Raw genomic sequence first — 19,621 nt, 5'->3', positions numbered from 1 at the left:
CAGCTTCACAATTCAAAGCAAGAATACCATTCTATTTCTTGCCATGTATACCATGTTCTAACAAACATTATCTGAAGGTGGTTTTAATATAGAGACCTATAATATTGGCATTAAAGTTGTAATAAAATTCTTGTCTAACATCAGTAATATTATAATACGTGTTTTTTTTGGTAATTTTATCGTGCCAAGAGTATATTAATCTTCTTCTATCCATTGAATAAATTGCAGATACAGTGTTTTTACGGGATGGAAAATGTCTTGGAACTTTTTTGGATCTGGCCATGGTAAGGGAGAACACGACGGTGTGGGAGCAGTGATAAAAAGGTCTTTAACTCAATACCAATTGCAGCCAAACTGCCCAAAGATAGATTGTGCTGCAGATGTTGTGGCATTATTGAGACGGACCTTGTCAGATGGTGCTACAGCCACCTATGCATCCCAAGCCCGTTATGTAAGCAGGATTTTTTGGGTGATTGAATTGGGAGATGTCGAAAAGGGAAAAAATTGGGATGTGAAGGCTGTAAAAAATACCCGCTCAATGCACTCTGTTTCTGCATATTCAAAGCATGATACAATTGCTTTGAGAACACGTTCACTGTCTTGTTTTTGTAGTGCATGTAAACGGGAAAAGTGGAGGAGATGTGTGAGCAAGTCACACGTTCCTTTCTGGACATACCTTATTTTGGAGCCTATAGAGGAAGGGGAAGACGATGACGACGAAATAAATGAGGATGCAGCGTATGAAGGACACTATGACACCCTCAATCAAGCTCTTATTGTTGGTGATAATTTTGTTGTTCCCGTACCAAATGACAATGAAGAAAAAGTGGATTTCTACATAGTGAAATGCACTGCAGCTATTCTGGAGTTTCATTCAGACGCTAAAGATAACTGGGGCAATATCATTGGGCGAGGATCCTATGCTATCAAAGGGTTTTACTATTGTATGATAAATGAGCAGACGTACGAGCTTTTGGACAAAAAGCCAGAGGTGTTCATATATTCACATCTTGTTCGGGCAATCAAAATCCACATGATACCCCATCCCAGCAACTCAAAACTATATACAATATCACTTGATGTCAGTGAGTCTATCTACAATAGTATGCCTTTTGAGCTGTAACCATCTTAAGAAATGCATAATGCATAATTTTGTGTATATCCGCCTTTAACTATAAACTGAATTGTCTCCCTCTCCCTCTCTCGCTCTCTCTCTCTCTCTCTCTCTCTCTCTCTCTCTCTCTCTCTTTGTCACTTCTCACTATCATTTCTGTATCATACCAGTCACTTCTCAGTATCATACTGGTATCATACAAGTCAATTCCCAGTATCATACCGGTATGATACAGTATCATACCAGTCATTTCCCAGTATCATACCTATTAGGAAATAAGACGTAGCTAAATAGATTTTTGAGTAGATTACTTAATGGAGAGAGATAGATTTCACACACAAGAGATTATAGAGTAGAGAGAGAGAGAGAGAGAGAGAGAGAGAGTACACACGATATACGTGGTTCACCCAATGTGGGCTACGTCCATGGGAAAGCAGCCACTCAATGGCTTTAGCACTTCAAAAGAAGAAGTAGTTTACAAAGGGATTAAACCCTTGATAGAGCTCCCGCCTTGCTTCACTCTTACCACCTCACACTCACCTTGTTGCATCAACTTCACACTATGAAATGTGTGTAGAAATGGCCTCCTTTTATAGGCCAAAAGGGCTGCCCTCTCTTATGAGAGACAGCCATGTGTAGCCGCCCTTGTGCGAATAAGTCCAAGTCGGACCCTCCAATCCGCTCATGTGTGGCCGCCCTTGAGAAGACAAGTCCGCTTTTGAATTCGGCCACCGGCCACCGCCCATTGACTTTCGACCACCGGCCACCGGCCATTGACTTCCGACCACCGGCCATCAGCCATTGACTACCGCCCACCGGCCAACCGACCGGTTGTTTTCCAACCACTTTTCGACTGCCGTCCGGCCATAATATTCCGGCGAAAAAAAAAGTCTCGGGGGCCTCCACCCCCGAGGCCTCTAAAGGTGCCCCTGATTCTTGTCCGTGAAAATTTTGGTTTCCGGTGAGTGATTTTTCTTCACGCACGATGGCTTCTCCTCATAATGGGGGCCTTACAAATGTGCGCTTTTACCACAGAAAATTACAAGGGTAAATCGGGCTCCATACTTAACAATACCCATATCATACATTCCCTCTCTCTCAATCTCTATCTATCTCTCTCTCTCTCTCTCTCTCTCTCTCTCTCTCTCTCTCTCTCTCTCTTTCTATCATTTCTAAAAATCATACCAGTCACTTCTCAGTATCATACCGATATCATACTAGTCACTCCTCATTATGATACCGGTATTATACAAGTCCCACTCTCTCTCTCTCTCTCTCTCTCTCTCTCTCTCTCTCTCTCTCTCTCTCTCTCTCTCTCTCTCTCTCTCTCTCTCATTTCTTAGTATCATACCAGTCACTTCTCAGTATCATATCGGTATCATACCAGTAACTCCTCAGTATCATACCGGTATCATACCAGTCCCTATCTCTCTCTCTCTCTGTTTCTCTCTCTGTAGCAGCATTTCCTAAGTGAACAGGTTCAACAAAATTGATTCTCATCTCCTATTTTACATACAATGTCTTCCGGCACTCGCAAGGGTTCTTCTTCTTCAACAAGGTCCACAACCATTGTGGAAAATGATCCAAAATCGCCTAAGTGTGGAGATAGCAACACAACCACCCAACCAACGACATCGGAAACCATGATCATGGCGTACTTGGTATCATTGCAAGAGACCGTAAACAAACAAGGCGAAGACTTACGAGCACTTGCAATGGAGAATGGCACACTAAGGGTACTTGTGGTTGAGAATGAGAATCTCAAGAGAACACTTGAGATGCAAACAACACGTTTGATGCAACTTGAAGAGGAAGTCAAGGAATGTAAACGCTCTCTTGTGGACTTGAATGCTTTGAAGGAGCGGATGAGCAAAGTAGAGCATGACCATGTATTGAAAGAGGAGAAATTTGACACTATGAGCCGGGATGTATGCGACATGAAAAATGTATGCACAAACAAGTCTTGGGCTGATGTATGTGGTAGCAATGTGGTTTCTAATTCCTCACTCATGCAAGCTATGGTTCAAACAAAGAATTTTGAGAATGTGGATGTGAAGGAGTTGAAGGAACGGGAGCGACGTTCCAAGAACATTGTTATTCGTGGAATTCCCGAAGAGAAGTTAGAGACACCTCCTTCTCTTGCCATTGTTATTGAAGATTTCTTCAAAACCCACTTTGGCATGTCCGGAGTTATGGTCTATGGAGCACATAGAGTGGGGAAGCAAGGAGCTCCTCGCTCGGGAGAACGGCCAATTGTATGCACCATGCCGGATGAGACCAAGCGAAAGATTATCCTTGATAATAGTTGGATCTATTTGAGGGATACAAAATGTTTTGTATGTGAAGATCGCACTATTAAGCAACAAAATATGCGTCGCAAGGCATATGAGGAAAAGAATAATAAAAACAAGGAGATCTCTCATGAAGAAAATGTGCCCAAGAAGGAGGCAAGTCTCTCAAGCAAATAGGGATGCGTGACCTATGAGACCGAGTTACAATTGAAAATATGCTTTTGGAATTGTAATGGATACCCATGGAATGCGAGGGTTGGCATTGATGAACTAACAAGCAAAGCCGATGTTGTACTTCTTGTTGAAACTTGGGAGCATGATACACAAAGGATTAACGGCTTGGAGGATTACAATGTACATTCATTGATGTGGTCAAAGAATCTCAAGCAACGAAGAGGACAAGGAGGGTTAGCATGTATGGTTAAGAAAGGATTGGAAGATTTTGTATCAATTGTGAAAGATGACAAGTACAAACGTTATGTATGGCTGAAAATTATGACACCAAAAAGAGCACCCATTTTTGTAGCCGGTTGCTACATTCCTCATCATGATTCTCCCTTTTATGCTTGCATGGATAGAGATCAACCATTTTCTGATTTGGAAGAGGACATTGCTTATTTCAAAGGTGAAGGTGATGTTATTGTATTTGGGGATATGAATGCTCGTACAAAAACATTGCAACATGATACTCAACAATTTGATATGCCATACATTTCAAGGGAGTTGGAGGAAGTTCACTTGTATGATCGTACTTCAATGGATGAGAAAGAGCCGGATCACTATGGAAAGTTACTTTTACACATGTGTAATAGCACGGGTATGCTCATTGCCAATGGTGTATCTTTGTGGAGTGGAACCAATGGATTTACATGTAGAAGACATAATGGGGATAGTGTGATTGACTATATGCTACTCTCTGAAGCCATCATGTATCGCATAAAGAGTTTTATGTTTGGTCAATGGACCCCGGAGTCCGACCATCGCACCTTATGTATTGACCTTTCATGTGGAGAAGCAACTAAGCATGATAATCTCAGCCAAAGGAAAGAGAAGTTATCACTATGTATGGATTTCAAACGGGCACCAATGTACATTGAAATGGTTGAGCAAAAATTATGGATGACAAAGCTTCAATGTGATGCACCATTGGAAACTAAATGGGAAGCTTTCAAGAAAGCTATTTCTTCTTGTGCGGAAGAATGCTTTGCCATAAAGCATCTCCATGGTATCAACAAAGATAGATCACGCAAACGGTGGTTTGATAAAGAATGTCAAGATGCTCGAAAGTCCTTGATAAAGCTTGATGCAACTATGGACAAAGACAACTATCAAAGTCATTTGCATACATAACAGGCATTGATTCAAAAGAAGAGAAGAAGATGGGAAGTAAAGCAACAAGAATTTCAAGTCCAAGAAAAGGCACATGCATGTGGAAGATTTTGGAGAAACTTAAGAGGCAAGCGGGTTGAGAATTTTGGTTACTTGAGTCTAGTGGATATGTACACACATTGTAGGCAATTATATGAGCAAGAAAATACTGAAAAAATGCCATTTTATGGTTCACTCCCATGTATGCCGTCTTTTTTTACTATTGAGGATGTATGCAGTGGGCTTGAAAAGTTGGCCACTCGCAAAGTGGGAGATCTTCAAGGTATCAAGCCGGAGATGATCAAATGGACGGGAGATTTTACCCATGAGTGGATGTGTGATATGTTCAACCTTGCACTTCAACATGGTATGCCTTATGATTGGAGTACTAATTGGGTTAAGCCTTTGCATAAAGGAGGGGATGTAAAGAATGTAAGCAACTACCGGACTATAATGATTGGGTCTCTTATGGAAAAGTTGTTTGGGTGCATAATGGAGATGAAATTGAGTGATTGGGTTGAAGAGAATGACAAGCGTGCAAAGGGACAAGCGGGTTTTCGTCGATGCCATAGCACCATTGATCATCTTGTCACTCTTCGTGTTCTCATGGAGGAAAGTCGGTTGAAAGGCAAGCGATTGTATTGTTTTTTTGTGGACTTTAAGAAAGCCTTTGATATGATTCCACGTAACAATTTGTGGAGAAGGATGGAAGAACTCCAAGTGCCAAGTGAGTTTATGCTTGCGGTTTCTCGAATCTATGAGAAGGTGATTTGTCAATTGCGCATGGGAAGAGAAATTTCAAAAAAATTTGTAAGCACTATTGGGGTTAAACAAGGATGTCCATTGTCACCAACTCTCTTTGGTCTATGCATCGATCAATTGGAACAAATGGTACTTGACTTTATGCAAGAAGAAGGCATTGAAGAGGTCACTATTTGCAATGCGGTAATCATGCTTTTGTTGTATGCAGATGATGTAGTGCTTCTAGCACACACTTTAGAAGATGCACAAAAGCTTATGGTTGTCCTTGAGAACTTTTGCTTGCATAGTGGGCTGATTGTAAATGAATCCAAAACAAAGGTTATGCTTGTGAAAACCAACCATAAGGAGAAGCCATGCATTGTGTACAACAACGAGACACTTGAAGTTGTTGAGAGCTTTAAGTACCTTGGCCTTGAGGTTCCATCCAATCACAAGTGGCATGAATGTGCTATGCGTCGTTTGGAAGCGGGAAAGAGAGCATATTATGCATTTGAGAACATGTGTAATGCGGGAAACATCAAGTATTGGGTTCTCAAGAAGTATCTTTTTGATGCATTGGTGACACCGGTTCTTCTTTATGGAGTTGAAGTGTGGGGCGGGAGCATCTCAAAGTCTACTTGGAAAGAGTTTGAGAATGTCCAAAAGCGTTTTCTTACAAACTTTCTCCAAGTTAAGACACAAACACCATATATGCTCCTACTTCTTGAGTCGGGATCTCTTCCAATTGAGGTTATGGGCATGGAAAGGGTTGTGGAGTACATGATAAAGATGCGTCAAAACCCCTCACATCGACTTCCTACAATTGCATGGGAAGCAAGCAAAAAAGTTCAAAAGACGCATAAAAGCAAGATCTTGAGCACGGGATGGATGCAAGACATAAAGAAGTGGTTTGGGAGATGGGATGCATTACACTTGCTACATGATGCTTCAATTGACTCTCAAGTGAATGAAGCTTTTCTACAATGCCAATGTATTACGGCTTGGGAGAAATCCGTTGGGTCACGCTTCATACATTACACCACCTATATTGCCCCCAACTACAAAACCATGTTCTTCGCTGAGAGAGGAAACCGTACTCACACTTACATGCTTGAGCCTATTCCCTTGTCCGCGATACGCACTATCGCAGCAATTCGGCTTAGCTCCCATTTCCTTCGATGCGAGATAGGGCGTTGGGGAAATGGAGAAGAGTCAAATCGATTGTGCACATTATGCTCACTGCAAGTTCGAGAGTCTGAGTACCACACACTACTAGAGTGCTCAGCTTTTGATCACATCCGAACTTGCTTCTCTCACATTTTCAGCCATAACTTAGACCTACACACTTTCCTCTCCCAGCCAAAGTGTGGGCTCTCCATTGCGACTCTCATCACTACAATTTTGGAGCATCGAGAGTCACTCATCAGCCATACACATACTACATCACATGTAACTTTGGTCCCATAGGTCATATTTGACCTCCGAGGACGATAACAAAATCTATCTATCTATCTATCTCTGACACTTCTCAGTATCATACCGGTCACTTCACAGTATCATACCGGTATCATACCAATCCCTCTCCCTCCCTCTCTCTCTCTGTCACTTCTAAGTATCATACCGGTCACTCCTCAGTATCATACCGGTATCATATTAGTCACTTCACAGTAACATACCGATATCATACCAGTCACTTCTCAGTATAAGACTCTCTCTCTCTCTCTATCTCTCTCTGTGTCACTTCTCAATATCATACCAATCACTTCTCAGTATCATACCAGTATCATACCAGTCACTTGAAAGAATCATACCGGTATCATACAAGTCACTTCTTTGTATCCGACTCTCTCTCTTTCTCTCTCTCTCTCTCTCACTTCTCAGTATCACACCAATCACTGCCTAGTATAATACCGTTATCAGACTCTCTCTCCTTTTATTTGCAAGATACTTCAAATATAGAATACAACGTATTTCCATGCAACTTTCTTGTAAATGTATTATACATGAATTCTGTTACATTGATTGACAAGAAGGCTGAGTAATTCTCCATTTACATCCATCGATAAAAAAATACATCGACAAAAGTCGCCCACTTCACAGACTTTATGAAGATTTCTTTTTATATAAAAATCTATTCCTTTCTTCTTGAAAAAGTCAATCCTCCATTTCCAATAAAAACGACGCACATAGGTGTTGTCAGGTTGTCCGTCTGCACAAATTACAGTCCTCTTTGTATACTCAATTCTGTCCTTAGAGTACAACCAGTGTGCCAGCCAGTTTCATACAGTGGTTGACAGAAAATAGACACGCACTTCTTTAGACTGCTTTTCTAGCTTGAAAAAAACAAGAAATGATCCCAATGGATTAAATTAGCTTATATCCAGAATCATCAAAGATAAGTGTGTCAGGTGGTAGGTCAGAAAAATTTTCGAGATTCTTGTGGAACACCGGTTTATCTATCGCGCCCAATTTAAAAGGGGCCCTTGTGCACTGCGCTTGACTTACCACTCTATTGAATCTTTTGTGGTGGTCAGGGAACACTGTCGCTAGCGTGCGTTTGAGCTTCTCAAACTCGCAGCAGCTCCATATCCACACTTCAAACCATCTGAAACAAAAATTCAGAAACACTTCTGCATCGGGCCTTACCCAAAATTGTGTATCCCCTTCAACAACATACCGCATTTCTGGCCACTGGGGCAATTCTTCACCATATTTTCCATCAAATTTCTTGAGTAGTAATCCATTAAGGTCCAAAATGAGAACCCTACGCTGGACGCTCAACGGAGGTGGTGGTCTTTGCCATATTAGTGGGATTCTTTTAATTAGTCTATACCATAGAGGAAACACGAGCACTGCAGGAGACAACACGCAATTCCATATTGCACGAATGTCAGCCCTGAACCTATCTGCAAGGCGTCATTCTTCAACTGAAAACATAACTGCAGATGCAAAATTACACAAGACTCAAATTTAAATATGCAATTAGGACATATCTATAGATTGAAATCATACAATAAAAACACACAATGTTCAAAAATTAGGCACAAGATGAAAGAGATGTCGAATGGGAAAGAAAGTTATATTAATTTCAGAAGTGGTTACATAAAAAGAAACATAGGGGGGGCAAACTATAATTTTTGCAGGCTCTGGGTTTAGGGTCAGAACTTGTGCCAGTATTCTGCATCTCCTTAGTGTCTTCTATGTCCATCTCCTCTTTTGGCTGCCCCTGGTTCTCTTCCTCTTTCTTGATTTTTTGCTCCATTTCAGGCTTCTCATCTCCAGTCTTCTCGATTTTTTTTCTTTTTGCCTTTCTTATATGCTGAGCAAGGGTCTCCTCGAGACTTCCCTCCAGCCTGACATCTACACGACCATCAGATTTAGAAAGCTGTGCAGCAAAAGATCACTTATTAGAGCCATAATCAATGAAAAAACTTACTCTTGCCACGTTGGCCTCGTTTTCTTGGGGTCTTTGATCTTGTCACCCGCACGCCAGTGTCTAGAAACACATCGTCTTCCTCATTCTGGGTTTTCCCTTCAGCACCAGTCGTACTCTGCTCTTTTACCTCAAAGTTTTGTTCTTCTTCTATTGTTTCCGAAACAGGTTTCTCAACATTACCAGGGACATTTTCATCAAGCAAAACCTCCACAGGTGTCTTGTATGCAGGCGTCACTGCATCGTTCTCTGTGTCTTCACCGACAGTAGCTTGACTCTGAAAAAACATCAGAGAAGACAAAAATCAACCACCTGATTACCCATTGAAACAATTTTCTCACCTGTTTTTGGGCATGGTTCAACTGGCTTCTTCTTTAGAAGGGATTGGTCTTCTGCAGAAATAACTCCGGGGCAATCCTTAAGCATGCACTTTCTTTCTCAGCCAAGTGAGCATAGCAGAATGCATGGTATGCATGTGAACAAGGCAATAGAACAACATGGCTTGAGCGATTATGATCATGAATTTTTACACCAGAAGCATTGCACACATCAATGAGAACAACACTATGTCCAGGAGCTGAAACTCGTGCAGACAAGACTATGGTTTCAGGTAGCATTGGTTGACTAATCATGTCTGTCACAAACGTGACATAGAGACCAAAGGTTTCCTCATGGTCCAAGCATTTGGATAATTCTTCCTGTAGGCAAGAGACCTCTGTTATCAGACAATGTTAAACAGACATTTTTTTAGCATGGATTAGTGAATTTATCTTCATCCAAGAAATACCTGACAACGTGTGTGTGTGTGTGTGTATACGTATATAAACATACATATACATATATATGTATATATACACACACACATACACACACACACACACACACACACATATATATATATATGTGTGTGTGTGTGTGTGTGTGTGTGAGAGAGAGAGAGAGAGAGAGAGAGAGAGAGAGAGAGAGAGAGTTTGCAAAGTGAGCTCTTGATGGAAGTGCCTATCTTTCTGAGGCTACTATCATCCTCTCTCCATTTAGCTTACCATGCGCAATTTTTAATCCTTTAAGAGAGAATTTTCATTTGGTTTTTGGTTTTTTGAATTTTTTAATGTGGCTAGTTGTATAGTTCCAAGTTGTTTCTTCAGTGCTCTCAAAATCATCACCATTTATATTAATTCTTAGAGTTGTTTTCAAATTAACCTCTTCTCATTGTGTGTGTGTGTGAGAGAGAGAGAGAGAGTGTGTGTGTGTGTGTGTGTGAGAGAGAGAGAGAGAGAGAGATTTATTGAAGGTAGAACATATACTCTTCTTCTTCTCTCTCTCTCTCTCCCTCTATGTATCTATATACGTGTGCGTGTAGTTGACCCATTGTTTTATCCCAAGGAAAATCCCGTTTATCATCTTTTACCAAAAATTGAGGATATTTTAACGTGAGCAGTTATGAGAGTCAACCTCTCTCTGATCTCTTTGTCTCTCTCTCTCTCTCTCTCTCGCGCTCTCTCTCTCTCTCTCTCTCTCTCTCTCTCTCTCTCTCTCTCTCTCTCTCTCTCTCTCTCGCCCCCCCCCCCCCCCACACGCACACACATACACAGAACCTCTCTCTACTCTCTTCTTCTCGTTGATCAGTTCCCTTTTAATATATATATATATCTCACACACACACACACACACACGCACACATACACATACACATACATACACACGCACACATGGACATATGCATGTGTTGAAATTGACCTAGCTACCATCCCAAAAAGCTGATTCATACAAGAAGATGTACTCTTCTAAATCTAATATTGGACTGTTCACAAATTTCATCTCTTTGTCAAATCTCTCTCTCTCTCTCTCTCTCTCTCTCTCTCTCTCTCTCTCTCTCTCTCTCTCTCTCTCTCTCTCTCTCCGGTGACATATTTGAAATGCATCAAGAGCTATCCCATGGATGACCAAGCTTTGCCATAAGCAGACAAGTCCTCCTCTCTTCATAAAAATATACTCAATGTTTGAGTTTTCATTAATGTCTCTGTCATGTGCACATACATACATACATACATGCCCTCACTATAGTAACTGATAAATTGGGAGAGAAGGGACACCAACACATGTGCCCAATGCTCAACAATTTTTCAAGCACTTTAAGAAAGGATATAGAAGTGTCTCTTTCTAGTTATTTTTAAAATTTCCAAAATACAGTGATGTCGTTGTGGCAAGCTACAGTAAGTAAAAGTTTGTTATTATAGTACACCTATTGTGTTCTTAGTAGCCTCGAGGATGGGACAAATGTGTAATCTTCAGCACCTCAAGGCTCGTCGGCTTAAGCTTGAGGCCGTTTTGTAATTTCTTTGAGATTTAAATACATTCACTTACTATTATGAGTGACCAAAAAAATAATTTGAAAATACATTTGCACAAATTTTAAAAAGATATCAATATTGATCTTAAAAAAAACTCTTTGAAAAACAAAGACAAATTTATCTTTAAAAATTAGATTTTCATTAAACAATAAAATATCCATAACAATTGTCCATTTTTTTGTTATGTGCACTTAAGCTGGACCATTTACTTTATGCAAAGTAGAAAGCCTTTTGACTTTACATTTTTCAAAGTCTTTTTGTTGTGTGTACTTAAATGGGTTCAATTACTTTGTGTAAAGTAGAAAGTGTTTGATTTTTATTTCCTGTAATGTTACTATTCACTTTTGAATGGCTCCTTGTTCCAACATACATTAATGGAAGCAGAAAGGCTTCTTGGACAAAGGACTCAACCGTTGGATGCTCTAACGGGGAGGCTAATTTTGTTATATTTTATCTCTATAAACTTACCTTAGCTCTTTGATGGGGAATGCGTGGCAGCTTCTTGGACATGGACTATGAAGAGGAAACGCATTTTATTTTGGTATTGGCCAAAGAGTCTTTATGTCATGGTTGCATTTTTTGTACAATCCTAGTCTTTGGTTTTTAGTTGGAGTTGCTGAAGATTATAGTGGAGTGTCATTAGGGTTGCTGATGAGGTTGTAATAGGTGGAGTTGTTTTGACCATTGGTTGTTTTCTAGTAATGAGAAGGCTTGAAGCTTAGTTTTCTTGTAAAAGAAGGGGTACCCAGCAATTTGAGGAACTTGAGCTTCCTTTTTCAGTAAGGTTTACTCTTGGCTGACCATTGAACATTCTCAATCAAGAGACCCATGGATAACCCTTGTTGTGCAAGCATGGGTTGAATTTTCTGTGGTGTTTGACCTAACAAGACTGGTGGCTGTTTTTTGAACAGATGTAGTTTCTTTTGAGTGGCAGAATGGACTAATTTTCTATCCTTGTCTTCCATACCATAATCTCTTGCTTCCCAAACATCGATTAGGTATAAATGATCCCAATGTGCAGAGTTTTTTCCCATCAGTCAGTTTGAGCTCTCTCTCTCTCTCGATTGAGGAGAGGGGCTACATAGCATCGACGGAGACTACAGCAGAGGATTCGAGTCATACTCTCTTGACATCCAGAGTGCAGATGAGGATAACAGATTGGTCTCATAGGTCATTTTGGCCTTTTGAAGACGTTAATATAGCATTTCATTTCATTTCTCTTCATTCCTGACTGTCCTGCACATAGTAACCATGACGTGCCTTTTAGCAGGGGTGAAACGATGAAACTCCTGAGATATTTAGAGGTTTCTTCTAACGTCTCATGAAACACCATATTGAAACCTTGGCCTGCACTTTTTTCTTGCAAAGTTTAAACTCGTACTTATCAAGATTAGTGTGTTTAGGTGGGGCATTTTGATAGGTACTTGTTTAGAGGTGACACATTTTGGGGTGACCTTTTGTGTTTTGGCATGAAACGTCTCAGGGCGGCTGAAGCTTTCCATGGTGATGTTGCCCGTTACTCCTACAGGTGGCTCGTAGCGTTCATGGATTTGCTGTCACAATTGAGCTTTTGATCAAAGTCACTGCTTCAGGAGAGATGTGCTCAAAATTTGATATGAACTGTAGAAACCATAACCAGAATCATAGTTTTTACATACATCAACCACACGTCGGACGCACACAGGTAAGGAAGTACAGAATAAGTACGGATCAGACTACTCGGAAATTCCACACGTCAGATAGCCTACTACATAGGATGCTTAAAAGCCTATGTTGATCCAACATTCAAGGAAAAAGCCCAACATGCAATTGTTTTACTTCATGCTGGTTGCATGCTGTACGTCTCTAGGAGATTATGTGCCTCTAGGGCCGCATGCAGGCTCATGTGGACCAATTTTTGTTCCTACATATATATTATGATCATGAAAGGGTGGAGATAGAAGGTATCGCAAAGCCTGGGAGAAAATTTCTAGTACCAGTCAAAAATTGTATGAGCAAGTCCACAAGCGTCTAAAAGTCACCCTTGAGAAGAAGGTACAGCTTTTCTGTCTTGTTTGCCAATTGGAATTTTTTTTGGGCCTTTTTGTTCTTATAATTTTTAAAATATTTGGAAGTGACAGTCAACATGTTCCTTGGGAAACTTATTGGTCATAATGATTGGCTATTTCCCTTTGTCAGTGGGTTCCTTGGGACGCTAAGCGATCATAGTGAATAGCTATTTCTCGTTGTCAATGGGTTCCCTTTTTTAGCGAGCACATGGAGCTCATCACAGTTTTGTATTAAGCTTTTGGCTGCATTGATATATGCTTCCACTTTGGTATTTGTATTGTGAAGGATATTGTAAAAATAATTTAGTTAAAACTTTCACTGTTTGATATGTTTATACCCATTCTGTGTATAATCATGAATCTCTTTACTTCGTTGTTTCAATTTTGTATTGGTGCGGTTCTTGCCCTTGAACACATGTGAGTGAACTATGCTCTTGGCACCCCATTGAGGAGCACCGTTGTGGTTTAGTGCTGTGCTACGAGCACGTGATCTATCTATGGTGTACATAGAGAATGCATATGCATGGCTTTTACCTGTTGTTTCAATTGTGGCACGGCATGGAGGAGGACCATTGTTCTTGTAGTGCCATGCTATAGGCATGTGGTGTATCTACGGTGTACATAGATGCATAGCTCCTGCCTGTTGACACATGACCCTTGCCTGCTGACCAGGTTTCATGACTTTGTATTTGGAAGAGGATAACCCCCTTTGATGTTTAGGTTTTCAGGTTTTCAAAAGTCAACAATATTGGGTATTTAACATGATTTCTGTACCAAAGAGTTGCAAGATTAGTTGATGCATAATTGAAACCAAAATCTTTAATCATTATGATAATGAGACCCTTTCTAATACAAGGCCCTTTGTTGTGCCTTTTTGGGAACCTTTTTGGGAACGTGCATTGGATTTTGGCTTCCAAATTATGTGGGCCTTGAGATCAAGTTTAATTAAGAAAATATTCCCACCCTAGAAATCTTGTTGTCCCATGTGTGGATTATGTATGCACGAGTAGTTTTAAGCTATATGTTAGACAATTTTGTTTCAAAAAAGGCCACATGGATGAATTTGAATATCATTGCATACTCATAAAATACAAAAAGCTTGAAGCTTTCCAGCACATGAAAGACTTCATTTTCTGTGGTTGAACAAATTCAGGTGTAATTTTTCTACAAAAAAGGTCCATTGGCCAAAGAGGCAATAGTTTTCATGACTGTATTCACAGCCAAAGCATATATTTTGAAATATTTTTTTTACATCATTAGAAGCTACAAGTTGTACCAAACACTAAGAGGCTTTTTGAACAAACGAAGCTTTGATGCACAATTGACGACTATATAGAGGGAAGCAAACAAGGGAGAGGATGTGAGGGCAGATTTTGCAAGAGATCACAAGTTTTCGGTCCCAAAGGGTGAGGCTTAGTCAAAGGAGCTATGCACTCAAGCTTCATGATAGGAAAAAAAGAGTGTGTTTTAGGAGACTTGGGACATACGAGTTATACTTGCCAATGGTTTGGGACATGGAGATGTTTGGCGGACGAAGCAATGGTCTCCAGAGAAAGAGTCACATTTTTCAGGGAATCTACACTTTTGCAGAAATCTCATTCTTTTGTAAAAGAGCTTCTCTAAGCCGAGAACTTGTAAAGAAATTTTTGATTATTTTTCCGAGAGCATTTGTATAGTGGAGATCCAGTTAGAAGTTTAGGGCTTTTTGGCCGGATAAGTCATTTGTAAAGACCTAAATTATAAAGGTCAGTTTTTGTAAGTTTGAACATCATCATCTTTTATCAAAAGTTTTGAAGAAGCCGAGAACTTGTAAAGAAATTTTTGATTATTTTTCCGAGAGCATTTGTATAGTGGAGATCCAGTTAGAAGTTTAGGGCTTTTTGGCTGGATAAGTCATTTGTAAAGACCTAAACTATAAAGGTCAGTTTTTGTAAGTTTGAACATCATCATCTTTTATCACAAGTTTTGAAGAAGATAGCGTACGTTTGAGAGCTTCCTCTTTGCTCCAACTTGTAATCTTCGCTACTCTGGCTACGGTAATCCGAATTCAGATTCATTTATTGCATTGTGTTCCTCTTACTTTGCTCTTCCATTCAAGTGTAAGCATTCAAGATTTGGTGTAGGTGCTCAACTACGCGTTTGAGACCTTAAATCATTTTTTTGAGTGTTTAAATGCATATTTTATGTTGTTTTGACCCTAGGAGAGGCTTCAGAGACCCTAAAATGACCCTTTGGGATCATCTGTTCATTGTTTTTGCTGACTTTGGGATGAACGATCGTGATCCATGTACCTCTCCAAAATGCTGTGACAGTGATAGGATAGATTCTAAATAGTCCCTTGTAGCTTCCTTTCAAGTTTCGTGCGAATCCGATATGATTTGCATGGTAAACGGGCATGATGACTGTAGAGCTGTGTAGAAGGACATAGGCTGATTACTTGGCTTTAGTGCGTATGATTTGCTTGCAGAGTTAGCATTTGCATCTTATCGAGTTCACTTCATTAGGAATGACACCCTAGTGAGTTTCCATGCCTCATCCTGGTCGCTTCCCTTGTATTGATATTTTATGTTGATGCATGAGAGCTATGCTATGGACGTCCGTCGCGGTGACCCGCAAACAATGGCGCCGTTGCCGGGGAATGCACCTTAGGTGATGAGTGACCGAGTGCACAGTTGGCTTCCTTAAAAGAAGATCAATCTACAAATCCATTTTACACCTCAGTTAGGCTGCTAGACAGGGGTTTAGAGCTTAGTGGAGTCTAGAGTCAGTGGACCGGCTAGATCCTCTCTTAGGAGATTTAGGGAGCTGTGAGTGAGAGTGTTCAAAGCATTTTTGCTCTTCAATTTCTCTAATTCGATTGAGTACTGAAATCTCACCCGAAATCCGTCTTGTTTGTTTTGTTTGATTCATTTCTTTATGTTCTTTCATTTCTGTGCTTAGGAGTAGGATAAGCAATTCGCATTCCAGTCAGATTTGGGACAAAAGTTAGAGTCAAGAAACTAGGAAACCATAACTTTGGCAAAAAGGCCATAAGACTCTAAAATTTAGAAAATCTGACCAAACAGGGTTGATATTGATTCAAATCACCAACTGGTAGCACAAAACACTGTAAAACACTTGTCAGAGGGAGCAGACTAAATTTCATCAGATTTGGCTCATGTACTACGATCGCGATCGGTGTACCTCTATGCCAGAATTGGACAAGAATTGTTGTGTGCCTTCCTGATAAGATACTAAACAAGTTTGTCTAAAGCAACCACACCCAGAAACATCAAAAATCAAGAAAATCAGGCTACTTGGGCAAAACTAGCCTAACAAACCCAAAAAGTGCAAAATCTTGGCTTTTAGTGATCCAAATGCTAAGTGAATGGGAAAATAGTCTTAGAACACCTTTGCCAACAAGCACACCAAAATTGATCTGATTGGGCCTTTGTACTACGATCGCGATCGGTGTACCTAAGTGCCAGATTTTGACCATATTTCTTCTATGGGATTCTCAGGTGTATATAAACATAAAAGTATACAGGACCAAGAGCCAGAAACCTCAAAATACCTGTCAAACCATCTGAGTATTGATCCAAGTCGGAAATTGATATACTGACATAGAAATTGACTTTCATCAGGATCATATACATCAAATTGGGTATAGACTATACAGAGGGCGAGCTTGTACACAGGAAAACCCTAGATAGCTTTCATATCCCAAAACAAACACCAAAGTCAAGTCAAGCTGACAGATTTGGGAAAACAGATTCCAACCAAGAACTGGTAAAAGCTTGACTTTTTGGGGTTTGAATACAAAAGTATTTGGTGGGTAGCATTAAAATAGCCTAGTGAACAAGCTAGTGAAGTTTCATCAAATTTGGGCCTTTGTACTATGATCGCGATCGGTGTACCTCTGTGCCAGAATTGACTCATTTTTGACATGTTCATAGACCTAGACTATTTAAGATATCAAGAGTTTTCAAAACCCAAATTGGGACATACTGTCAATAATCTACAAGCAAAATTGTGTTGAAGTCGTTGTGAAGTTGTTGAATCTACTGAATGATACAGTGATATCATAGCCATCAAGTGTATTCATTTGCAGAGACCGATCAAGTAACAACCCATGCAGTTGTGCGAGTTGGAAGATCACTCCATCTCCAGGTAAGAGGTTTGGATTCAATCGGTAAATTCCACTTTCTTCATGTTTTTGAGATCGGGAAAACAAATCAACAACCAACACCAAAATTTAGCAGATCAAGCAAGTGTTTTATCAACGGAGGAGAGTGTAAACCAAGGTGTGGTACGACCGTTAGAGCCGATCCTTGAAGGAAGTATTTCTGATACTTCTTCAGAGAGATCTTACGAGTATTTCGAGGAACACTTGGGACATGTAAACCTAAACCAAAGAGAAAACATGGCAGCAAGACCATCAAACCCTTCGGCCAGAATGAAGCTATTGTTCATCAAGTATCAGTATGACAACAAGCAAGGTACCAAGATCTACAGAGATGGTATAGACCGCTACTGTGTGAAAATAGTAGATAGACCAAGTGAGTTCAGGGACTTAGTGCCTGTGAGCTATAGCGGAGATAGGTACCTAGATGACAAAGGTATCATGTACTTGGTAGTCTTGAATCTAACATTGTGGACAAGTGGGGATTCATAGGCACGAAAGCCAAAGTAGATGAGGAACCTGAGGAGAAAGCACCAACAATGAGGTTCCCTGATGCGAGGTTAAGGCAAGAAAACAAAACTTTGAGAGTCAACACAGACAACGTCTACGTGGGGTTATACAAGTATAGTAATGGAGAGCAAGATCTCTTAGTATAGATGCGAGGAACCCTACGTCGGAGAGTTGACAGAGTGGAAAAGACTTTATGTCTTCAGCTACACAGAGGGATCAGAAACGAAAATCGTTGCATACGAAAAATATGGAAGACGATACGCAACAATCGATAAAAAGGAGTTGGAAGAATATACGTACTTTGGGGGACCACTCCACCAGTATTATGTCACTCCAAGCCCATAGAGACCAGCACCTACAAATGTCATGCTAGACCCGATGGCAACAGGTGGAGAGAGGACTCATGTAGCTGATTCTTTCAGTCAACCTCAGTATTCTATGCCAAACCCCATGGGAACATTACATCCCAGAGAGTCAATGGCTACGAATCAAGGTAGTGTGGTTCCTATCTCTACACATACCGCAGTAGGTCCGACATTTGCAGCCATACCATCACATTTGCCTCCTAGTAGTAGATTCGTGACAGGGGAGCCAACGAGAGCAACCCACGACATCCATTGTGTACGAGAACTATTAAGTTGAGACATGGGAGCATTGAGATTGGTCGCAGACCATAGACGGATGAGGCCATCCCAGGTAGCAAAGTGCATTCCAAAGAAGTATAGCGGATCAGGGGATCCATATGTCCATGTGTCGCTCTTCAAGCAAGTCTTAAGAGCAGAGCGGATCACTGATTTCCATACTCAATATGAGGGATTCGCGCTGACCTTGGAAGGGACGGCCTTAACATGGTTTCAACCTTTAAACCCTGAAACTTGTCCGAATATTGAACATGTATTGCGGGAGTTCGCGGAAGAATTCTCAAAACGGGGTATAAAGCATAATACTGTATCACAGATATATGCTTTTAAACAAAAGGAGAACGAAAAAGTGAAGGAAGCATCCTTGAGATTCAAGCAATACATTGAGAGGTGCCCAAGGAGAGAATTACCGTAGGACGAGAGATTGTCTGTGCTCTTCATTGAAGGACTTAGAAACGAAACCTTGAAAAAGGACCTTCACTTGAAACCTATAGCACATTTGAACAGGTTACAAGGGAAGCGTTATATCTTGTTGATAACTGCAAAGCATATGGGGAAGTGTCAGAGGATACTGATTCAGTAACCAGTTTCTCTTCATCTATTAAGAGTGAACCCTCTACCAAGAAATATGCTCAGGCTTCTTTGATACCGACAGCTGACCAAATGATAGAGGAAGTAACGAAGAGAATGCAGCAACATATGAGATCAAATCCGGTGATGAGACAGTCTTAGACAAGGAAATGTGACATATGTGGGGGGGATCACCCAACGTCGTGGTGCACACAACAGCCGAAAGCACCAGTTGCGAATGGACGAGTACTGAAATGGTGCGCCATAGAGAAAAAATGGACGAACCATGGCACGAATGAGTGTTTTTACAACAAAAACTATGTGAGGGAAAGGCCGTATGGACCTCCAGTAGGACCACCCCAGCCACCTCCTCCAAGATATCAAGTTGGGCC

The sequence above is a fragment of the Adiantum capillus-veneris genome, chromosome 5 (genome assembly GCF_014529385.1).
Source record: "Adiantum capillus-veneris isolate H3 chromosome 5, ASM1452938v2, whole genome shotgun sequence".
Lineage (NCBI taxonomy): Eukaryota > Viridiplantae > Streptophyta > Polypodiopsida > Polypodiales > Pteridaceae > Adiantum > Adiantum capillus-veneris.
This window is presented reverse-complemented; position numbering follows the sequence as displayed.